The 25,063-nt window shown below is 40.2% G+C and overlaps 2 long non-coding RNA genes across 2 annotated transcripts in view; one reads left to right on the top strand and one right to left on the bottom strand.

The window, feature by feature from the left end:
* The window catches only part of LOC145430005 (uncharacterized), a 127,094-nt gene that overhangs the window by 95,372 nt on the left and 6,659 nt on the right, over nt 1-25,063 (bottom strand). The gene's annotated exons all lie outside the window — the stretch shown is intronic.
* LOC145429858 (uncharacterized) lies at nt 14,043-15,970 on the top strand. Its single transcript, XR_013910191.1, has 3 exons — nt 14,043-14,128; nt 15,143-15,232; nt 15,317-15,970. It is a non-coding gene; the product is annotated as an uncharacterized LOC145429858 (long non-coding RNA).

The following is a 25,063-nucleotide window of genomic DNA, read 5'->3' as shown; positions in this document are numbered from 1 at the left end:
ATATAATCACATGCTCTTGGGACATTGAGGGTAATGCTGTGGATGTAAAAATAGACTGTAAAAAGAAATAGACAGTTTAAAAACCTACTGCTACTATACCCCTAACTATCCTCGTGTGTCTAAGTCCTAACACAGTAAATGTTGAAATGTGCATTTGTTTAACTCTACACGCAAACTTGAGCATGACAGATCTGCTACTTCAGGTTCTGTTTGCTGCTGTAGTGAGTGTATAATTACTGTGTAGAAAAAAAGGGTTATGCTAATCATCAGTTACTTTTAACCTCATTCAGCGTGGCATCTAGAACATCTCACACACACACACACACACACACACACACACACACACACACACACACACACACACACACACACACACACACACACACACACACAAATCCTCATCTCCGGATGACAAAAATACCACTGTGTGACAGCCTTTCCATCTCTTTTCCTTAAGGAAGCATCACTACCAGCAGGACATCCTTAACTGCGAGTCTGCAGGTCCCTTCACTGATGAACTCACAGAATCGAAACATGCAGTTTCTCATTGCTTGGACAGCAGCCAGCCTGCCGCATGTGATTAATTCTTTCTCTAATTCACACAGACACACAGTGTAGCACTTTTCCTGGTGCTGATTAATCTTTGAATTATCTGAATGTGTGCCTGTGTGCATTATTATTTCCAAACTGCGACGCTGCACTTGCTGATTCCATTTGCGAGCTCGGAGCGCAGTCCTTTGTTTCCATCAGGCCTTTTTCTTTTTTTTGATGAGAAAAAACTTTTTGTGGGAAATATGATGAATTTTGGTCATAGCGGGGGGAAACTGCCAAGTCTTTTTCTGCAGATAGTGAAACAATAAGCTCATTTAGAGTAGCGCACAAAAAGGGAAACAAAGCAAGCACTTCTTTGGTCATGAATCATGTTTCGCAATCATCAACTCACTCTCAGGTCAGTCAACTGATGCATATAGGCCTGTGACCATGCACTAATTTTGTGGTATTGTATTTTACAGTTGGTCCTTGTCTGTGGTCACTCTTGCTTATCGGTCTGACTTCCTGCTTTTGAGTTGGCAGTGGGAAGTGAAACAAAATCAGTAAGTGACCAACTTCCTGTCCATGTGACTCTGGCAGGTGACAGCTACTTCTCTCTCAGGTCGAGCCACATCACGATCTGAAGTCACACACTTCCCTCACTGTTTAAGAGTTTTCCAGTGATGTGGTGCCAGTGATCAATGCTTTACAGGAATGTGGAAGTGATAAGAAGGCAAATGACTGACACAGCAGACTCACCGGCAAGACATAAAGCCATAAAAGTCTATTGTGTATGAGCTGATTCACACGAATACTGACTTTTTTCTTCAGTGTTACTCATGACTTATACTGTATATGAGTAATCACATTTACAACAAATTACTGTGAAAAATATTCCCAGGTACATTAATCTCAGAAGGAAAACACCCTAAAATCAACAAAAGTCACTTAGTATGTTGATTGTCAATTTATGCACTCAAATGAATGCAGTCAGAAAAGAATCTGTAAATCTACCGATTAAAAGGAGATTGTTGCAAGACTCAGAGTCAGCAGAAAGATGCACAGACAATGATTAAGAGGTCAGATGAAAAAAATGATGCATTTTGAGCTAATGCAATGTCAGCAAAAGTCCATCCATCCTCTTCCGCTTATCCAGTTCAGGGTCAAATGGGAGCTGGAGCCTATCCCAGCTGTCTTTGGGTGAGAGGCCTTGTACACCCTGAACAGGTCACCAGTCTGTTGCAGGGCTAACACATGGAGACAGACAACCATTTGCACTGACATTCACAGCTATGGGCAATTTGGAATCATCAGTTAACTGAACCTCACTAACTGCATGTCTTAGGACTATGGGAAGGCGCCAGAGTGCCAGGAGAGAACCACGCAAAAAGGGAAGAACACACAAACTCCAGACAGAAAGACTCCGGCCTGATGGTGTAATTGAAATCAGATCAGCTAAAGTCAAATGAACAAAAAGTCATTTTTGCAATACAGCATGTTTGGTGACCATCTACGGCAGGGGTGTCAAACTCAAATACACAGTGGGCCAAAATTCAAAACTGGAACAAAGTCGCGGGCTAACTTTAATATTTATTGAAAAAAAAATCTTCCTCCAGATATAAGAATGAATCTTTTCTTATGGACTCAAATAAGTTTTGCTGGAAAACTGAATATGGAACAAGCAAAGCTTAATACTAAACAATATATATATTAGCTGTATAATACCAGTAGGCCAGCTCTAATAGTAATTTGGTATGGCTTCGCGGGCCAAATGTAATTAGGCTGCGGGCCAAATTTGGCCCACGGGCCAGAGTTTGACACCTATGATCTACGGTATATCTCCTTATTCTGTCACTACAATGTTAATGATTTCGTCAATTTATCCCTGATTACTTTGGTTAATTTTTTTGTTTTAGTGGTTATATAAAAATATATCCATCCACCCATCTTCTTCCGCTTATCTGGGGCCGGGTCACGGGAACAGTAGCCCAAGCAGAGAAGCCCAGACCTCCCTCTCCCCAGCCACCTCCTCCAGCTTATCCGGGGGAACACTAAGGCGTTCCCAGGCCAGCCGAGAGATATAACCTCTCCAGCGTGGCCTCCTCCCGGTGGGACATGCCCGGCGCTCAGGAGGCATCCTTGTCAGATGCCCGAACAAGCTCAACTGGCTCCTTTCGATGTGGAGGAGCAGCGGCTCTACTCTGAGCCCCTCCTGGATGGCCGAACTTCTCACCGTATCTCTAAGGTCACTACCTACAGTTCGTGACCATAGGTGAGTGTAGGGACGTAGATCGACCGGTAAATTGAGAGCTTCGCTTTCACACTCATCTCTCTCTTCACCACAACAGACCGGTACAGCATCCTGCAGCTGCAGCACCAATCTGTCTGTCGATCTCCCGTCAGTCATGAGCAAGACCCCGAGATACTTAAACTCCTCCGCTTGGGGCAAGAACTCATCCCTGACCCGGAGTCGGCACGCCATCCTTTTCCGGCTGAGGACCATGGCCTCAGATTTGGAGGTGCTGATTCTCATTCCCACCGCTTCCCACTCAGCTGCAAACTGTTCCAAAGTAAACTGGAGGCCATCACTTGATGAAGCCAACAGAACCACATCATCCGTGAAAAGCAGAGATGAGATTCTGAGGCCACCCAAGTGGTTGGTATAAAAATATATTGGGATCTTAATGGTACCACTTAATAGTGCTTCATTCTACCCATCAGTTTTAACAGACGCACATCTAAGTTCACATTAGTAGGTGTAATTGGCACTGGATCAATATATAAAAATGGTGAACTTTTATTTATTTTGGCTGAGTGGATATACTGTCTTGAAGTTATGTTGTGCACGTAAGAAGAAGAAGAAGGCCAAGCAAGATAAGAAGAACTACAAGCATGCTCATGGTTGTAGTTCTTCCCAGTGTTCCATGCTGCACCCACCAGCATTCATAGTGGCCATATGATTGGTTTCAATATGTATGAATGATTTCAAATTGTGGTAAATTGCATGCTAAATGGTAAAAGAATAACGTGGATTGCACTTGATAGTGTAATGAGGTGGCTTTCAGCCCTTTGCTTGGTTGGTATTCTTTGAATGTTGAATATATAGCAGTGAGCTTATCTACCTCTCTTCTAATTGTAACTTTGTGAACCACTGTGCAATAACTAAAAGATATTTTTACTTTATTTCATCTAGGTGTTGGCTGGGCTTTGACAGGAGAAGAATGCACACGTGAGGAAAATCACTTTTGTCTTTCATACCAGTGACTTTAAGGCACAGCATGAGATTTACAGCTAACACTCTCCTGGATGAAGGCATGACTTGACACGTATACTTGTGCAGTAAACTACCACTGAAACCCGAGTGAAAAAACCCCATACACGCACTCATGAAAGGAATGGTTTCCCCTGAGACAAGCGCACATCTACACAAACATGCGCAGAAAAATGCAGCGCCCACTGAGCCGTCCTCAGCAAAGCCCAGGAGGCAACACCTGGTAAAAGTTTACGTCAAACCAGTATGACAGCCACAGCTGTCTTAGACACACACACATCCTGCCATCTGTCTCTTCATATCAGTGGTTTGATTAATAACCTCTGTGGTTTTGCTAGCTGCCTCTTTCTGTCCTGTGGCACAAAGTGCTTACATATGTCTGTGCGTGCTGTCTGTGTTGTCAACAAAGAAACAGGAAGTCCTACTGCCGCATGTTTGTGTTGCTTTAAGGTGCTGCTAGATAAGAAAACATCTTTTAGATGGCATAGAGCTGAAAGAAGATGAAGATGTGCTTGGTGTTACAGAGTGCTTTGACACTACTGAGATTCAACATCAGAATATGGAACAACATACTCATGTTACCAATCTCATCAAGTAAAAATGATTTGGCTATTTTTTTTTTTCTTTTTAGATTTGTTGATTGTTTTTTATTCCCTGCATGTTTTTTTGTTGCTTCACTTCTGCATCGACCCAAGAGAAATTGATACAGAAATACAAAATGATCAGATTTCATGTCTAGACTAAATTATTTATTGCATCTGAAATAACAACACAGCCCGCTCCCTCCTGTCTTTGACCTTGCAAAGCCAGCAAATTTTGAAGGAGAGAGGCTTACCTGTTGTTTCCATTCAACCACAGACAGAGGCAGAGAAGTGAGAGAGGAATGTTCAAGGAGATGGAGAGAAAGAGCAGACAGAATAGGAGATCGAGAGGAAAGTCTGCAGATAAAAACCGAGTGGGGAATAAAAGAAGGTAGAGTGCTGATCGTGTGGAATGTGCTGTGGAGAAACAGACAGACAGTCTAAATAATTGTGTTTTTGATAAATGGATAATGAAAACATCACCAACAGGGGCAGAAGCAGTCAGTGCACTTTTCTGCACTGACTTCATATGCTCTGTGCACCAACTTTAACAGTGGATTGGTCTATTGATATTTTTTGGGAGCTGCAAATCTGCACAAAACCTGATCTCTCTATTTCTATAATACCTCTATGAATGGAGAAATAGTTAACAAAGATTATACCAGAGTCCTATTAGGGAAAACAGCAGTTGGAGACTGCCACATGACTAAAATTATTGCCGATGTGGGCAATGAACTTGCAATCTCATTGCCTTTGGTTCCTTTGAGAATGAAGACCCTGCAGTCAGTCCCCATATTCAAAGTGACTTTGGTGCATCATGACTGCAATAAAATGGCAATAAGATGGAGTCAGGCTGCTATCTGCTGTCAGTCTGTAATCGAATGGAGTTGAGTTGGCAATTACATGCAATATGTTTGTGGTAGGAGTCTCGCGGTCTTGTTTACGAGTGATGGGAGAAGGGAGCGGGAGATTGACAGACGGATTGGTGCAGCGGCTGCAGCGATGCGGACGCTGTACCGGTCTGTTGTGGTGAAGAAAGAGCTGAGCGTAAAAGCGAAGCTCTCAATTTACCGGTCGATCTACGCCCCTACCCTCACCTATGGTCACGAGCTGTGGGTAGTGACCGAAAGAACGAGATTGTGAATACAAGCGGCGGAAATGGGTTTCCTCCGAAGGGTGGCTGGCCTCTCCCTTAGAGACAGGGTGAGGAGTTCGGCCATTTGGGAGGGGCTCAGAGTAGAGCCGCTGCTCCTCCACATCGAAAGGAGCCAGTTGAGGTGGTTCGCGCATCTGACAAGGATGCCTCCTGGGTGAGGTTTTCCGGGCATGTCCCACCGGGAGGAGGCCACGGGGCAGACCCAGGACATGCTGGAGAGATTATATCTCTCGGCTGGCCTGGGAACGCCTTGGTGTTCCCCCGGATAAGCTGGAGGAGGTGGCTGGGGAGAGGGAGGTCTGGGCTTCTCTGCTTGGGCTGCTGCCCCTGCGACCCGGCCCCGGATAAGCGGAGGAAAATGGATGGATGGATGGATGGATGTGGTACTAAAATGATTAATTGGGATCACTTTCATTCAGAACCTCCGAGATTTGAAACAGTTCACAAATTCCTTTATAAAGAGTGACATAGTTGCTGCCGGATGATGATTTGACTCTAGAATGACATAGGCGCTCTGCAATCGACTTTTCTACTTTTTGTGACTGCAAAATAAATAAATAAAAATTCACTGCGATCACCACATTTTCTAGCCACAAGAAAGTTGCCTTCCTATTTTTACTCTACTAGTATAAGTGAGCCACTGGCTAGCAAGCATAACCCCTCCAGCTAGTTACATTTTGGATTTTTCGGTCACAATAAAGAGTTGTTTATGGAGCTGCAGTAAGATTAAAGAATTTTAAGGTTGTTGTCCCTTTTTTAATTTTTCCAAAGTAAAAAATACAATAGTAATGAATGGATTATATAAACACTAACACATACAGTGGCCAAGCAGAGGTTATGCATAATTACCCTAAAAGCCTTTTTAAAAGATACAGTTATGAAGTTAAAAATCAACTGTGAAAAAACAAAACCAAAACTGAAACTGTATATACAACCGAATGATGAATATGCTGAGGAGCCACGTGGGAACCTATTTTAAATTTGCTTACTACCACCTTGAAGGCTGTTACCTTGAGCACCTCTGGACTCCTTCCAGCACTCCAACGTGAAAGATTTTCTCCAATAAACTGACTCACTGACTCAGACTAGAAATGCTAGAGCCGAATAGTTAATTGGTTCGGCGATGCTCAGATACACTCGGATTATCTGGGGTGACCTCTCCGAAGGGCAGGACACACTTTACTGTCACAAACAGATAAAATAGATAAATAGATAAAAGTCCCTCTGTGATTACACTTAATCAGTGTTGCTAAGCAACAGCACCCAGACTTGAGCAAACTCATGAAATTTTCATGGTTCGCACAGCTAGCAAGCAAGGCCATATTGGGTCTTTTCAATGAACCTCACTTCCTGGTATTCATCCACTTCCTTCCTGACAGCCAATTAGAAGCGTACGTCTAAGTTTCTGGCCGGTCTGGTCCGCTCAGCTGCTTTTTAAGTGACACGGTTGACAGCCTTGACCTACTCTATGCTTCTCTCTATTGTTTAGATGCACTGAGTCGGCTGAATGTGGGAAGTAGTGTGAGGAAGAGCGAATCGAAGACGAACAGTACTGTTTTGACAGATGTGGAAAGACTTTTATTTAAGTCTATTTGACTTCATGTATATCCTCTTTGGACAGATAGAAAAAAACGCCACATGGTGACACAGCTAAAAACAACACCTGTTTACATTTCTAATCAAATTAGCTTTGTTTTTAAAGTTTAGATTCATTGTTGGACATGTGTGCAGTTATGTGGAGCCTCTGTACCATTCTAGTAATGTGATCCCTGTCACTAAGTGCTGTACAGTCCTATGAATATTGCCGTTATATAAAGAGTGCAGCCATGAGAACATAACTGCTCCCTGGGGAAACTCTGGAATAGATCTTTCTGGTAAGAGCTGATTCAGCACACTGCAAGTGACCTGACCACCCTCAATACCCCGCTACACACTCCACTGCCGTTCTTTCTTATCATCCCATCCTTTTTCCCACTATCTCTTCTAATAGTATTCCCTTTATCGAGCCTATCAGTCTGGGAACATGAAACAAGAGTAGGGCTCGGTGGTGGTGTGGCGTGAGATGGGGGGTTACGCAGGAACAGAGACTGATAGAGACCAGAAGGGAACTACAAAAAGAAAAAAAAAGCCCCAAAACCCAAGAAAATAATAAAATTAATAAAATCTTTCTTGTATATTTACAGAAGTGCAAAAACTGCCTCATCGCTTACGGTGTTATCTGAATTTGATCTTAATCTGCCTTCCAGAGAAAAGTTTGTGTGCATCTATCCACACATGCATATCAGCAGACCCACAGCATGCAATCTGTGCATCCTGTGAACCTCACAGACATGCTGGCAAAACATTCTCTGTTTTAGTTTGTTCTGGCTGCATCCTATTGCTGCAGTTTTGGACAATAAAGGAATGTATGCAGTGTAAACTATTCATGCACGCTAACTTCCCAGACATCCCTGCAATCCTCTCCAACATCCACCTGTAGGCTCCAGGGGAATCTTTACTCATCACTGCAAATTTCAGTATGTATAGAGGTTCCGAGCGCTAAACCCAAACCCACGTGGCGTTGCTGTAACAAATCGATTATTTCAAATGTGAGCTGTCTGACTGAAATGCTTTTGTGGCACTTTAAAACACTTCCTGGCATTTTCACATCAATAACAGGCCAGAGCCGAGGGCAGGCTCGCGCGCCAATATTTTCCGTCTGTGAACACATTAGTCCATTACTGAATGTTGGAAAGTGGGTCATAAAAATATAAAAGGGACACGTCACCTAGAGCAATAGTATGACTCGCTGATGTGTGAAAGTTTTACTGATGATTGCAACATTTTTGGAACTGAAATGAGCAACTGATGCACAGGAGATTGTGCTTTTTTCAAATCGAGTATTTCAAGGGGTTTGATTTTTTCATCAAACACTTGATGGCTGGGTATACTCTTGGGATGTAATAGTCTGTACATGCATCTATTCTGCATCTCTTATTAGAATGGCACATTTTGGGCACATTTTTCTTATATTTAGACATCTCTGGGGCTAGATGTGCAGTTAATTAAATTAATATGCTTTCACTTACAGAAAGGGCAGTTTCAACAGTCCAGTCCACTTAAGATCAAAATGGGTTGTGTGTGGCTCAGACATCCCAGACCTAGATGATTATCAAGGCTCTGTTTTCTTGGTTGCCTCAGCCCTACAGAGGAGTCTTTGTGGCCACACGTCTTAACATACTGTGTTAAGAAGCCTATTTTGTTTTTATTTTTTTTAAACAATTTCAGGTTTTACCTTGAAATTATGCTGGTACTGTGCTTGGATAAGCAGATGCCTCTGCACTCTAAAAATAAGTGTCTGCAGTTGTCATTTATAGACTTAAGAGTCAATTGTTACTGTTACTACAATCATAAACTCTGTGGCTGTGGACTGTATATTTATATCTTTTTATGAGAAAATATAATAAAGTCCTTTATTTTGATATACGGCCATAGATGTCTACTGCTGTGTGGCCTCTAACAAAATTTATCACGTGCTCTGTAAAGAGTCACCGGGCACATGCTAAATCAAAATGCCGTTACGGCACAGAAAGAGGCTCTTTTACAGTGCAGAATGAATTGGCTGGGCTCAAAGTGTGATGCATTCATCTCAGTGTTTTTCACTCCACAGTCTAAACTCGATGCTAAATACACTGAAGAAGTTTGCGCTGACATTACACGTGCATGGACTTGCATGCATGCATGCACGTGAATATGCCAGACACCTGCAGGGTATAAATCAGTTTCCCAGGGCACAGAGCTGCCCCTCTCTGGCAGCTGGTGCTGAGAAAGAAAGGGAGGGGATGGGTCCTTCTTCTCCTGCTCTGCTTCTTTGGCACTCCAATGTCTGGGGTGTCTGGTTTCAGCCCCCCCACCCCTCAGAAAAAACACTTCTGATATAAGCTGACAGTGGGAGCATTGGTGATGCTGCAGAGGGCCGAACGGTGCCTGTGCATGTGTGTGTGTTACGCATCAACACACAGAGCAAACCGTTGTCTTCCGTCACTACTCGTCTGGCAACAGGAGCCACATTGATAACATCTATTTTGCAGCCACACAGTTCAGGGCAGAGCTCCACGCTTGTGATTTTGGTTTAAATGGCGTCTCTAATGATAGCCAGATTATCCAGCCCCCTTTTTTAACGCATGTTGCTGCCCTCTTTGTAAATCTGCCGCCACTCTTTTAGCCTTTGTATCGAGCGGCAGCATGTTGAGTTTAGACACAACAATAAAAATACAGTGGTAACAGTGCACCATTAAATCCTCTCATCCAAATATCCTTTCTCTCACACACTCACTCACACAAAACCCATTTCCTTTCTAAACAACTTAATCTGTGAGAGAGTGTGTGAGTACGTGTGTCCGTCCCGGCATGGTCTTTAATAACATGTCTGGACATATCTCAGAGGAATGTGCGTTATGTCTCACAGCAGATAGAAAAGATATTTTCAGCAGTTCGACAACACACAGTCCAAAAGGTCTAAGGCCCTAAGCCCATCAAACTCCAGCCTTAACAGCTACCAGCACTACCCACAGCGTGGGAAAACCCCTCTGGAATGTCTTTAAGAGGCAAAAATGGCTCAAATAAACAAACTTCCTCTGCTTGCAGGTATGTACTGTGGGAGATAATGGGTGAAACTCCTGCATGCACACCTCTTGGCTCGCAAACACGCTTTGTGTAATATGCACATATTTGTGTTTAAGCCATTCCTCTTCGGTGAGCAGTGAGCACACACAGTAAGAGGTGGTAATCAGTACCAATTATCCTCAAACACGAGCAGAGTCAAGAGGAGCTTTCCCCCTCAGCACGACGACCGCTCAAGTCAGGCTTGATTAATCTAAGTGTCTGTCTGAAGCAGCACGGGGAATTAGAGTGTATGGAAAAAAGGAAATTAAGTTACTCTTAAAAGATGTAACTTGAAATGAAGCTGATTACACAGCTATGTTTTAATTATGTTGAGAAATATTGGAGCATGTTTTTTTTCTTTTTTTAAGGCAGGATTGCAATCAAGGGCTTATCATAAACATGTTTGTGTCAATCAAGACTGAGCTGAGGAAGTGCGGAAATGAATGAGTGCCCTTGACTGCCAGCTTTTGAGTGCTTCTGTTGGGACTTGGCTGGGATTTTAACACCGAGGGCCATATCTTTTCACTAGGTGTAAAAGATTGGTGATTTTCCCACAGCGCATCCTCGCACACACTGACACAAAAACAGCGTAGTTAAAGCTGTTTGAGGTCATCTTTGGTCTGATAAAAGCTGGTTGCTGAAGTGAAAGGGAACACTGATTACTGGATTATGGCATGCATCCCTCAAAGCGTGATGGTTGTGACAATGAATTGCTGTTACTAGAGTTCCAGGAAATCTTTGTTATTAATGATAAATTTGGCCACTAGATTTGCTTCAGATAGGACAGTGCCTTGACAAACACAAGAATTAATGTAGTTATATTTGACTACTCTAAAAAAGTTCAAGCTCTAAAAAAAGTGTGGAGATAACTCGAACTTTAAGATTGTTTGACTTTCCCCAAATATCATTTACATTCCCATTTGGCCGCACAGACCTTAGTAGCTAAGTCATGTTGTGTTTGTGTTGCACTGAGAGCTGATCAACTGTTGAGCTTGGCAGACAGGGCAATGGAAAAGAGACACTGAGACTGGTATAAACATATCATCCTGCCAGAGAGATGGCCTCCAGGCAACCAAGACAGTGCATCTCACTGTTAAATGCCATTAATTGCAGTTGTTAGTGTTCTGACTTCTTGTTTTGTGAGTAACTGTAAAATTATGAGGCGACAGATAATGAACAAAAGGTTAAGGAAAGCTAACCTATAGAAATACATTTTCAGTGGTTGTTTAAAACAAACCACAGATTCAGATTGAGATAATATTCAACTTATAAAATAGTTAATTTCATTACATATCATTAACACTACCTGCTAACCAGCAGTGACTAAAGTTAATTATGACAACTGTATCCAGTAACTGGCTCTTATTGATGTTTAAAAATACCTTAAAGGGACTGAAAATTAAACTTGTGGTTAAAAAAGTATTTAAGGAAACTTCAGTGTGCAGTCTGCTAATCCTGTTTTCCTTTATTCTGTCAGCAAACAAGAATGAAGCTTTGACAAAAAGATGTGTTTTTACAATTAACTGCATCCTTTGTGGACAGTACATTAGCTGGCATGAAAATTGAGACTTTCTAGACGATTTAGGACAATTTTATCCTTAAATAGTTATCCTTAAGGTTAACTGGGATTACTTTAAGGATCTGTCTGTCATGAGAACAACATGGCTTACATTCCTCTAGTGCAGTGTTGTGGATCATCTGCTGAACAAGTTAAAGGTCAGTGTTAGAGGTCAGCATGAGAGTCCTGGCCTGCCTAATGTCGCAGCCTCTTTCATGTCTGCTTTTGCTTTCACTCTTTTATTTATTATCAAAATTTTATGTTTTTTTGTTGGTTTTTTTGCCAAACCTGCATGAGTGGGTGTGGATAACCAAACACACAGACACACACATACACATACATGCAGATTTAGGAGAAGCCTTGTCCTACTTAATTCTATCTGACTAACACAAATAGTCATAGTTTCTGTTAACCTATTTCTCCACCCACCTCTCTAACCAGCTGTGTGGCATGTTTTTTTTTAACTAGAAGAGACAACACCCAGCTCGGTTGGTTTTCCTGAAATGATATGGTTTAATCTGGCTGCAGAGAGAAAATTGTGCATGTGCACGTTTATGATAGAGAGGAGGTTGTAGTTCACTCTCCACTCTTTTCCCTGTGGTGTATGCAGCAGTGAATTGTACTGGTGGACAAGCTAGAAAAGAAACAAAAGCTAAAGTGGACGGTCTGTTATTCTAAGTGCTGCATGGTATGGAAGATAGGAGCATTATCTTCTCTTCACTTCCTGGCTGTATGCAGATGGAACGGCTACATCAGGAGGGAGAAAGAGAAGGAAAATTGAGAAAGACTTAGCTACACTGTTTAAGCAGTCAGATCCTTCAATAAAAAGTAAAAGTACTAATACATCTACAACCAACAGTCCATAAATTGTGCTGAAAATTGTAACTCGGCAAGCAAATGCCCCATTTCACAGATATTGTGTGTATACTAGAATATATTATATGTACTGTATTATTGCGTGTTTAACAACTGGTCCAGATCAAGTGTGTTTTTGACAGTCAAACAGAAGATAAAAGGGTTTCTGCAATGAAATTATTATGAAACTATCACATCTCAAGCATGTTATGATTCAGATATTATATTGTGTTAATGGACTAAATCCAGTTGACTGACATGGCTTTTATTTCAATGTCTGTCCATCAATCGCAGATGTAACACCCTCCTCCAGCCTCATGACGAGTCTTTCCATTGTATTCTGAGGTGATCCAGTGGTGTAAGTTTTCCCCTTTAGTAATAATTTTCTCCAACTATCTTTAGTACAATAATTATTGTCAAAAATTCTTCTGTGTAATCAAAGAGGGAACTTTTAGGCAGAGTCTCGGGGTGTTTAGGCTAAGCCATCATTTGGTGCGCTCGTAATCAGAGACTAAAATCATCTGTTTATAACATGACTACTAATTTACCACAGAATGACGCCAGCCACACGACTCACTGCATCGTTGTGTGGTCAGGCTGACACAGATGGACACACACACAAGCACACCCACGTGCTTGGGGATGCTTTAGATAGAATTCAGTGCAATCGTGTGTGTGTGTGTGTGTGTGTGTGTGTGTGTGTGTGTGTGTGTGTGTGTGTGTGTGTGTGTGTGTATGTGTGTGTATTTGGCAGTGGAGAGCACTGTGGAAAGGTCTTGAGGGTGAGAGGTTTTTCCAACCAGACCCAGAGGCAGCCAATGTCCCACATACATCTACACTCTAAAAAATATTCATGGTGTTTGTAGGTAGAACTTAACAAAAAAGCATTTTTCTACTTAAAATGTACACGTTTCAGTGAGTTGACTAATCAATGTTATAAGTCAGTGCAACACAGAAATTAATAAACACCTCCTTAACTTAAATGTTTGAGTATATTGAACAAAATACTTTTGTCATCAATCAACAACACAAAATATTAAGTTTGTGTAACATGTAAAAGTGAGCTTGAACATCCTTCGTGTTTGACCTGCCCATAACTGGACCATAACGAAAAAATAATTACAACTGCCATAAAAAAAGACGGAACGGAAAAAAACAGAGGTTGGCACCACTACCTGGTAAGTTTCTTGTTTTATAGTCTTTTATAAATATGTACTAGTTACAGGAATTTACTGCTTAAGTTTAGTCTGACAATGGCAGCTACATGATGTGAATTGACACTCTGTGTTATGCTAGTTGTTACTCTATAAAAGTATAAAAGAGCGTTTGTATTTTTTCCTGTTATTAATGAAATCTGTCAATTAAATCTGTCACTCTGGTGGTTACTTTGGTTAGCCATAGGTGTGTATGAGACCATGCATACAGCAGAGGGTAACCCCGTAGCATATGTTCGTATCATCACAGGCGTAGCAGTTGTCTGCATTCTTATCACTTTGTGGGAGTAGAGGTGTGTTTCCCCTAGACTGTGTTCGGTGAGTTAACTAAGCATTGAATTTCAAAATAGATTAATTACAAGTTATATTTGTACACTTTAAATTTGATGGTTTTAATCATAGTTTAGCATAGTAAAGTTGCTAAAGTTAAAGTTGTTAGCTAGCTTTCTTTTAGCTTGCAAACGTTCCTCGCAATTGTCAATTTTTCCACTTATACTTAAAATTTGTCACTTGTCAGGGTGCATTTGGTTAGCTGATAGACCTTGCAGACAGCACAGCATGTTCAATTTGAACCTGTATATGTTCAAATTAACCAGTCAGCAGCTGCCTGCATTTTTATCTACCATGGTGTCAGAGTAAATTTGTGTTTCGACGGTCTTGGGTGAGGTAACTAATTACTGACAGAGTGTGAGTAAAAGTATTTCTATCAAATGTATTGATATTTTAAGCTCAAATGTGAAATATGCCTGAGGTTAAAGTTAGTTGACCTAGCAAGAAAAAAACAAAATTGTGTGTGTGCACATAAGACTTGCTTTCGTTACCTTCTGTAATTGTAAGCATAATGTGAAGTGTGGGATTGTAGCATGTCAACAGTGGTCTTCAAATAATTAAAAAGAAAATTCTCTCACACATTTGGATATGACACAATTTTTCCAATTTTAAATTACAGTCTGTAGATTTATTTATTTATTTAGTTTTTGGATTCATCTTTTCAGTGTTTCATTGTGGTGTTTTAGAGAAGGTTTTATACTTAAAATAACTTAACTCAAAAGCCTTGGTAAGCCTTTGTAGTCTTTTATAGTCCTTAGAGCTCAACAAAAACTGTTTGAAATAGTCTCCAAATCTAGGTTACATTTACTTTCACTCACCTTAACCTACTGCTAGCAAAGGGTGCATTGAAAGCAGGGCAGTATGTAACAGATTAAATTCAAGTTATAAAAATTTAATTGTTTATTTGTTAAAAACAAAAATTAAATCAATAATTAGCAAAACGCTAGTCCTATGAATGTAATGTGTTTGACTTTTGGCCTAGTAAACTTTTTTATTCTCCAGAGTTCGGTGGAAACAAGAAGAGAGGTCGCAATCCGTTGCCTGGTGGTGTATTTGAAAGAGAAAGAAGAGGATCTCTTCAGAGAACAGCTGGTAGGTAAATCTCACATTGTTTTGTGTTATATTTTTAAATAGCATATAAAATACCGACATGTTTCTTTTTAACCTACTTGCCAGGATGGTGAAGAACAGTTCTCAGAAGAAGTGGTAAAGATCGTAGTCACCAGACGTGCAGCAGTGTCTCTTCCAGCCGTCGCTAAAATTGTGATTGAAGGAACAGCTGTCCTGGAAGACCTTGATGTGCCCAGAGCATGTGCCTTAATGATGGGACTTATATACGCTCTCAATCTGAGCTACCCCAAACAAGTAAAGAACACTCTAGAGGTATTCCAGAAGGTGTTTCTGGAACTTGATGGGCTTAAAGCCAGCCAACGGGTAATGTCTCTTAAGTACAAACTTAGTGGTTCTCAAAGTCGGTCATCAGGCCCCACTGCTCTGCTTGTTTCTATTAATAACTAAACACTGTTGATTGGCTGGTGTGTTCAGTTAATCAGAAGTTGTAGACACCATTGTGGATGAAGAAAAACGAAGTGAATTGGTATGTTTTAGCTTCTGATTCAACACACCTTGTCCAAGTAATAAACATGCTACATTTTCTTTTGTTACTGAGGTTGTTTGCGGAGGAATTGTACTGAAATATATTATTGTTTTTGCCCACTCATTTATAATTAAAGGGCTGCTGTAATGTTTGATTTATGTTGTATGACACAGAAGTGTATTACTTCGAAAATGTTATGCAATAAACTGTTTCATCAGCTGGAATAATTTAAATGGCTATGTTTGCATGGATAATTGTGAGTAGGATATATGTAAAAAAGTAAGTTAGATTAACTCAACTAATGTAATTTGTCAACTCAATATTACCAGAAATTCTAAATTAATATTAGGTTGCTTAAACTTAATTATGCTTTTACAGGTCAAAGTAAATCATGTTGGTTTGTTGAACCAGTTGAGTTAGCCAAACCTAAAAATTACTTGCTGGATTTACTTAATAATATGCAAAATTTGTAACTTAAAAAGCTGAGTGGAAATTGTTACCTCAATTTTTTTAAGTTGAGCCAACAAAACATTTTTTAGAGTGTAGTTCCCTAAGGCAGAAAGCAACAAGCTGACTCACTGATCCTATATGTACATTCAGTGTGCTGGAGACCACACACTCCTGTTGGTCATGGTTATCTGGATAATTTTAAGCACTTTTCAGTTAAAAACAAAACTCTCAAACTGGTTTCTTGAACATGGCAATGAGTTCGCTGTTCTCAGATGGCCTCCACAGTCAAGAGATCTCAATCAAATCAAGCACCTTTGGGATGTGAAATGCAGGATTCACTTCACTGATGTGCAGTCGACAAATCTGCTGCAACCGCCTGATGCTATCATTTATGGACCAAAATCTTAGAGAAATGTTTCCAGGACTTGTTGAAATGGCCGTTGTGTCTACATGTACAAACGGGTAGTTTTGTGGGAGAAAATTCCTGCTTTCTTTAAACCATTTCTTCATTTTGGAAGAACTCTGACTGTGTCCCAGTTTATCCTAAAGGACATAAATTGAAGTGAGATGCTTAGACTGCACATATTATGGCTTCACTTTATGTTGCGTTCATAAGCTGCGGCTTACTAACTTGTCTATTTGCTGTTTGGTGTTTGAGAGACAAAGTACACTGGGTTTTCCCAAAACACCTGAAACCAGTGCTGATGAAAGTGATGAGTTAAATGGTGATTGTCTGTGGGTTTGTCACGAATCACTCTCACACTTTACATTATAACTTGACATGCAGCTTAACAGGAAGGGAAACAAAAACAGACCAAGGTTTAGCTGCTGTACAAGCAGGTGTAAAATACAAATTAGGTATTGAACTATTTTTAGAGGAATAACAGAATAAGACCTGCGGGTTAAAAAATGTTAACATTTGCCATGAACTGTACAAAGTGCAATCTATAAGTTTCCATAAGACCCAAACTATACCTAACATAAAAACAAAGAATATGTAAATCAGTGCACCTCTGGATTGTTCCGACAAAAGACCAAAAGAGAAATTTAGTCGATACAGGGCAAAATGGATGTTGCATTGCTGTAGCTCGTGGGGATTCCACTGAACCAAAGCTAGAAGTAAAAAGCAGTCTACATTTAAAAACGCTACCATATTTTAGAAAAACACATTTATCATGTTTCCTTAGATCTGTTACAAGCTGTAAAGTACAAAAGCTAGTTTTAAATCCTGTCTGTAAACATATTGTATCATGTCTCATTCAGTGATAAAGTACATTTCTAATATGAAGCCATTTAATTTTTAAAAGAAGTCCAAAACATATGTTTTACGAGTTCAAGCAAAAGGATTAAATCACTGTTAGTGTCTCATGGCTCTTGAGCAGTGTTTGCTTATAGTAAACTAAGTCATTTAGATCAATTATTGGATATAATTGCAAAAAAAGTGTTTCTATTCAGCTGATGAGGAGAAGGAGGAGAAGGAACGGTTTGGTATTACTTGCTGGAACAGATCCTGAACACCTCCTGACCTTTTTAGTCCTTCTGTTTTTATACAAACAGGGTGTTAAGGAGGAAGACAAGCCAGTCTTTGTGTAATCAGCTTCTTTGTGTCTGCCGAGGAACCTTGATCATGAGACTCATGGGAGTGAACGCGAGCTCCACAGTTTGTGACACGGCTGAAATAAATAAAGCATCCTCATGCGGCGCTGTGGCTGCTGCTTTGTGTTTCTCATTGGAGTTGTGTTACATTTTGTTCATTCTTCTTCTTCAGGGAAGACGACCCCAGCAGGAACTGTGTTTGTGTGTTCTTGAGAAGTAGATTCATTGGAAACAAACACAGCCAGGTAAACGTGCATAACTTCAAACAGCTGTAACCTTGCACGACTGGTTTTATGTTGCTGTCACTTGACATATTTAGCTAACCACAAAATGCCACTGGTTATTCTGAGGCATTTTGGGGTTAGTTTCCGTTTTAAGCTGTGTTGCTGGGGATTAATGTGTCAAGACATCGCTTCACAGCGCCTGAGTCATCAGGCCTGAGATAGAAGTTCCTGTAAACAAATCTCGTCGACATTGTTTACCTTGCGCTGGTGTTCAGAGCAGTTTTATGCTTATGTGAACTTGCAAAAACAAACAGCACCTGTTCTACACCCATGACTGATTTATGACGTTATCAAATTTTTAAGCATGGTCGCACAATTTTACTGGTTGTTAAGTGAAGCCGAGATGTTTTTTGTACTTTAAATACAGTTAAGTAGTTACAAGAACTTCTTCCCAAGTCTACAGCTTATTTAACTTTGAAGTTAACAAAAGACCAAAGTAGACCTTGTTCGAAGGGATCACAGGACAAGCAAAATTCATGGGCTTAATATGAAACATGGACATAAAGAGAAAAAGACTTCAATCAAAATTGTATTATCAGAAAAAATGAATGACTAAAAAAAAAAAACCCAAACAAATATTAAACAAAAAGAAACAACATCCACCTTCTAACACCAAACGTGTTAATCTTTGAATTCAGGTCTTTTCAATCCTATTGCTACAGGCGTATAAAATCAAGCACCTAGCCATGCAGTTTACCTTTATACACATTTGTGAAAGCATTGCTCATTCTAAAGAGACCACCGAATTCAAGCATGGTACTATGATAGGATGCAGAGCAGGTTGCAGAGTTCTGATGCACACTGTGCGTAAAAAGGGGCCGATGCTGACTCAATAACTGCTGAGCTTGAAAACTCCTCTGGCATTAACATCAGCACAAAAACTGTGCACCAGCTCTTGGTTCCAAGGCCAAGCAGCTCTTGCAGTGCTTTTGCCCATCTACTCTAGTTTGTACCTCCATTGGTGCGGTGCTAAACATGTTTGTTTAGGAAGTGAAAGGTTGCTGGCTCAATTCATGCATAAAATTCTACCTCATCAAACATGTGGAGCTACCTGCTGTGGCAACCCCGTTTGGAAAGGGATGAGCTGAAAGTAGCTTTAGTCTGTTTGGTGCAGGTTAAGAAGTCAAGCTTAGCCAGCATTCCTAGCAGATCACATGATCTTATTTCCAGACCACATCAGCTGACAACCAACTGACAACAAACTATACTGCATGGAGATGTTATTGCTGCTCTTCAAGAACAGAGATATGCTGCCAAATATATGGTACTACACATAAGAAACAACACATTCCTTGTGACTATAGTGATCCTGACTTAAATCCAAGACAGAACACCATCAATCTCTGACAATAGGGCATGTCTTTGAAGAATAATTGTTTTCAGAAATATAAGCCCAGACTTTAGGAAGATTAGAGTCTGAAGACATAATTAAAAGCCAAGTGAATGAATGATTCAGAGAGTTCAAGAATGCAAGGGGGAAGAAATCTGTCACAGCTGGGAAGGAATCTTGGAATGAGGCATCAGATGGCTTGGCTTGTTTCTGTCATTATTTGTTTTGTTTTTCTTTGTGTGTGTGTGTGTGTGTGTGGGGGGGGGGGTGTTAAACCGATTTTTGGTCATCCTGTGGAAGATTGGGATATTTGGACTTTTAATACGGCTCTTCTTTCTACAGAGAACTTCACCAAGATGAATTAAGCATTAACTTAAATGTACTTTCATTATGACCTTAGCCGTTACCTGCCTTCTGTCTGTGAAACTGGAACAATCACACAGTGATGACTCCTCACTGAATTACTCCAATTCATGCCAGAGTTTATTTCTAACCCACATTTAAAACAGGTCCAATGACACAAGCCACGTGACCTTTCCGGGTGTTGTGACCTTTCCGGGTGTACCATGACTGCGATGACTTCAGCCCACCCCATCCCCTACATGCTATACAAAATATACATTATATACATAATGTATATTTTGTATACATTATGTATACCAAAAAAAAACACAGTTTCTTTCTTTTAAATTTTGTTTTTACAGGAAGACAGACTGAATTAAAGTCATTTCCTGCAGAGATATACTTTCCCTACCGCCCAGCCACAAAGCCACAACTTGCCTGGGCCTAACCTTAAAACAAGTCTCTACGTAATGATTTGCATCATTTGGACTTGCTTTACACACACACACACACACACACACACACACACACACACACACACACACACACACACACACACGAAGAGATCCTCAGCAGTTCAGTGTGATTAATGGACTTATACACTGCCTCTTTCTCATCATACCAAAAAATTTGCTCTGTTGCTACATTAATACACAACAACATGCCCGCTGGTTATGTTGTTTACAGCAAAGCACGTCATGAGTTCTGTGTTTTTGAAAAACATGTTGTGGACCAGTTTCCCAGTTGTGTATTTATGGCTATATTTTTCAGGTGCTTTGGATTTTAAAAGACCCACGGTTTAAGAACAGCTGCGAGGCATGTTTCAGGATTACTCAGTCTTCCTTTATGTCATCTTTCCTAAGGTGTGGCTTTTTACCTGTTTTCACCTTCTTCTTCCTTAAATTTCCTCTTTAAATAAAACTATAATCCAAACATCTGTGCTTGTTGTTTCATTAATTATGAGCCATCGTTTCTCTCCCTTTCAAATCAACACATCTTAGAAAAGCCAGACACCTTTCACTGCTCATCTGCTCAATAAGGAATAAACTAAGGCTATAGTTTACAGAGCTGCAAACCCTTAACTACACAGCAGCTACTAAAATATCCCAGAATGACTTCTAAGTGGCTGCAATCAACATTTTTACATTTGCTTTCCATTGAATCTTGCCTCAGCTCTCATCATCGTTTTAGCTTCTTTCAGCTCATTGTTTTGGTTTTAAGGCTCAGAAAGTTTCTCTTTTAGTTTACCCTCAGGCTTCAGTGGTTTCACTAGCATGGCCATCACAGATGAAATGCGGAATAAGTTTCCACATGCGTTCCGATGTAACTACAGTCACTGTAGTGTTGTTGGAGCATTTCGCAACTCAAAAATATTCAGCCCTCAAAACCAGTCGGAGAACTACATCCTCCCTTCCAATGTACAACAAATAGCTGAAAGAACTTACCAGGGTCTTTATACATTTATCCAAGCCCCATCCCTTTTTTTACCCTCACTATATATAAGCTTAGTTGAACTATACAGCTCCAGCTGCACTCAGAGTGACAGTAAGGTTGTTTCCACTTCCCAGGATTTCTCAAAAATCCACAATCTAAGGCAGAATCTCACCTGATAGGCTTGGAGACACTGCATCATGTTTCACCGAAGTTAAAATATTTTGCACAGATGTGTGTTTACCTCTCTTTGCTTTGATTCGCATCTTTAGCTCCTGTTTGGCTACAGACACAATCAGTTCCAGATGCACAAATAAATAAGCAAAAGCAGAAGTGATCAAAGAAACGACAGAAAGAAGGTAATGGCTGGTAAAGATAGTGGCCTGCTGAAGACAGCGGGGTACATGTTCTTTATAAACAGCATAGACTGATAAAAGGAATTTTTTTTTTAACCTATAATAGCAAACAGGGAAAAAATGTGGACCACACAAGAACATGTTTCTCCTTTTAAAATGAAACAAGCTGATTTTTTTCTTTTGTTCTTCTGGTAGGATGGGGAATTACAGGTGACTTAATTTAGCTAAAGCCTTTCCTAGAATGAGTTAGGCAGAAGTGAGAGGAATGGTTAAGGAAACATTGGACACATTTCATTATGAGTTAACAATAATGTTACTGTTGTAAAGTGAAACGATGGTTTACAAGAAAGTACAACTTTTACACACACAGCTGCCGGTAGAGCTTTACCCGACTACTAAGTCAACTATTTCTATTAAAAACAAATATTACACACTTCAGCCTCAACAGTTGTTTAACATGAATACAAGACTTACACGTCGATACAGTATATCTATTAGAAACCCATCTGACTTCACCCCCGCCTGACTTGCTCAACGAAGGCTTCATTAGGGGGGGCTTTGAACTGAGGAGTAACCCGCTGGTGACATGCTTGTCGGCCACAGACATAATTGAATAAAGATTCCAGTTGTTCTAAAAACCTCTGGATGTAGCCTCTGGGTCTTTGAGGTGGGCCCCAGAAATCTGAGGAATGAGAGGCTGTCCCAGGGCTCTAAGAGCTGAGGACATAGTTTAATCCCACACCACTGGGAGAATACTGATCAGAAGAGCTCAGACAGCAGGGGGGCTGAAGGGCGTGTGTGTGTGTGTGTGTGTGTGTGTGTGTGTGTGTGTGTGTGTGTGTGTGTGTGTGTGTGTGTGTAAAAAGCATCGGCAAGCACTGAGCCTTGAACCTGAAAGTCTCCTGTAACATACTAATGGGAAGTGTCCTGTCTTAAATGCTGTCTGTGGAAATCACCCACAGCTTCCAGTAATGACATAATGTAAAAGTCAGAGGTCTTACAAGATGGCACAGATCTGTGTTTGTTGATACCATCACAAACACAGGAGTGGTGTCAGGCAGTTTGCCTGTGAATGATGGTTTCAAGTGTATGATTACATAATCACCTTGCCATGTTACAGCAAGTACTGTCTTTAACATCTTCACTGGGGCTTTGTGATCACATCAGCTCCAGTGGGAGCTCCCATCATGGCTTTAAAAAGTGACATAAAAGCTTTTGTGATGCACAACCGATATATATATATATATTTTTTTTTACGGGCCTCACTTCTGAGTTAGAAGTCCAACACCTCTCTGCATGAAGTGTGATCATTCACTTCTTTATTTATATTAATAACAGAACATGAAACCACACCTCATTACACTGCTGCTGGTGACTGGGAGTATTTCAGTCGGTCAGGGGGCAGATGTCAGCAGGGAGATACGGCACTAGGTGTTTAACTGCTGCCACCTATTGGCCAAGAGTTCACATTACAGCTTCTTGCAAAAAAAAAAAAAAAAAAAAAAAAAAAAATATATATATATATATATATATTTATTTATTTTTTTACCTTTATTCACCTTTGTCACCAGTCATTTAGTATCACAAAATTAATGACCAATGTATGGTAAAATAGGTAAATATTATAATTTCTTGTAACAAAGAACAAACCTTTGAGCTAGAAAGAGACACTGTGATACCAATGATTATAAACTATAAATTATTATATCTAATCATTTTATTTGTATTTATGTAATGAATGAATTCAGTTCAGGTCGGATAAATTGTATTTGTGTAGCTCAGTATCACATACTGAGGTTCAAAAGGCTTCCATATCCCTAAAACATATTAAGGCACAAAATACAGTGTTGTGAAAAAGTGTTTGCCCCCTTCTTGATTTTGTATTTTTTTTTTGTATGTTTTTCACACTTAAACATTTCAGTTCAGAGAACAACTTTAAATAATATACAACGACAACACAAGTAAACACTAAATGCAGTTTCTAAATGAAGGCGTTTATTATTAAGGGGAAAGGTCCAAGCCAACATGGCCTTGTGTGAAAAAGTGATTGCCCCCTAAAACTAATAACTGGTTGGGCCATGCTTAGCAGCAACACCTGCAATCAAGTGTTTGTGATAACCAGCAATGAGTCTTTTACGCCGCTGTGGAGGAATTTTGGCCCACTCATCTTTGCAGAATTGTTGTAATTTAGGCATACTGGAGGGTTTTTGAGGACCTTTTTAAGGTCATGCCACAGCATCTCAATTGGAGTGATTTTGACTAAGCCACTCCAAAGGCTTCATTTTTTTAAGCCATTCAGAGGTGGACTTGCTGGTGTTTTAGATCATTGTTTTGCTGCAGAACCCAAGTGCGCTTCAGCTCAAGGTCACAAACAGATGGCCGGACATTCTCCTTCAGGATGTTTTGGTAGACAGCAGAAGTCTGTCTACTAAAACATCCCAAAGACTTGGGGATCATCAAGATGTTTCTGGCAGAAAGACAAGCCTTTATGTTCCTTTTGCTCAGCGGTGGTTTTCATCTTGGAACTATGCCATGCAGGCCATTTCTGCCCAGTCTCTTTTTATGGTCTTAACTGAGGCGAGTGAGGCCTGTGTTTTAATACTGATAAGTAAATCACACTGAGTTGCTTTGATCATCATCATGCAAAATGCAGGATTTATGTTGAAAACAGGTGTCTTTTACTCAAACTATAATAATTTCTCAAAACAAACCAAATTGTCTTGATAATTAAACATAACCAAACATCAGTGAATACAAACTAGTTCTTTTTTTAAAATTTGATAAAAATCATTTTCAGCTGTTTGCAGATGGTTTACATACCAATTACTAATGAGTTTATTAAGTTGTATCAATTGTCATTCTTTGTTTGCTAACAGTGAAGCTATTAAAATGCAAATATTTACCATTTATTAACCATTGTTCTAATAAACAAGCTTTAACTCGTTTGACTAAAACTGTTACTCGTCCTGTTTTTATATGATTTGACTGTAGCACAGTGACAAGCTGACACTTGTCAGTGTCTCAGTGAGCCCCAAATTAATACATGTGATTCAGCAGTCAAACAAAAAAGCAAGCAAGAAAGCAAAAACTTTCCCACGTTGCTTGTCTGTGTTTATTGTGCTATGGTGTGTTGATATCTGTGCATTCCTGTATTATCCTTTTGTGTTACACATTTCGATGTTTTTTTCCTCGCTACCTAGCCTGACCTGTCTCCCCAATGTGATGTTTGTGTATTGTATGTACGGTCGGCAAGGTCTGTCATCTCGGTTGTGGGCAAAAGACCTGCAACTGACAAATAAAGGCTATCTCATCATCATCATCATCATCATCATCATCATCATCATCATCAAAAAAACAAACATAAGACTGGGAAACATTAACATGCAGTCACCACCAGGTGTCGTGCTCCTGCCTGAACACTGTAATAGCAGTTAGTAACTTATGGCAAAAGGGGAAGGGTACAGCCTTGCAAAAGTTCACAAATAACCCACCAACCTGAAATTTCTCAGTTTTATATTACCCTCTGTAAGCTGGTTA

Source organism: Astatotilapia calliptera, chromosome 7 (genome assembly GCF_964374335.1).
Source record: "Astatotilapia calliptera chromosome 7, fAstCal68.1, whole genome shotgun sequence".
Taxonomy (NCBI): Eukaryota; Metazoa; Chordata; class Actinopteri; order Cichliformes; family Cichlidae; genus Astatotilapia; species Astatotilapia calliptera.
The sequence above is the reverse complement of the archived record's forward strand: the minus strand, read 5'-3'. Positions and strand labels throughout refer to the sequence as shown.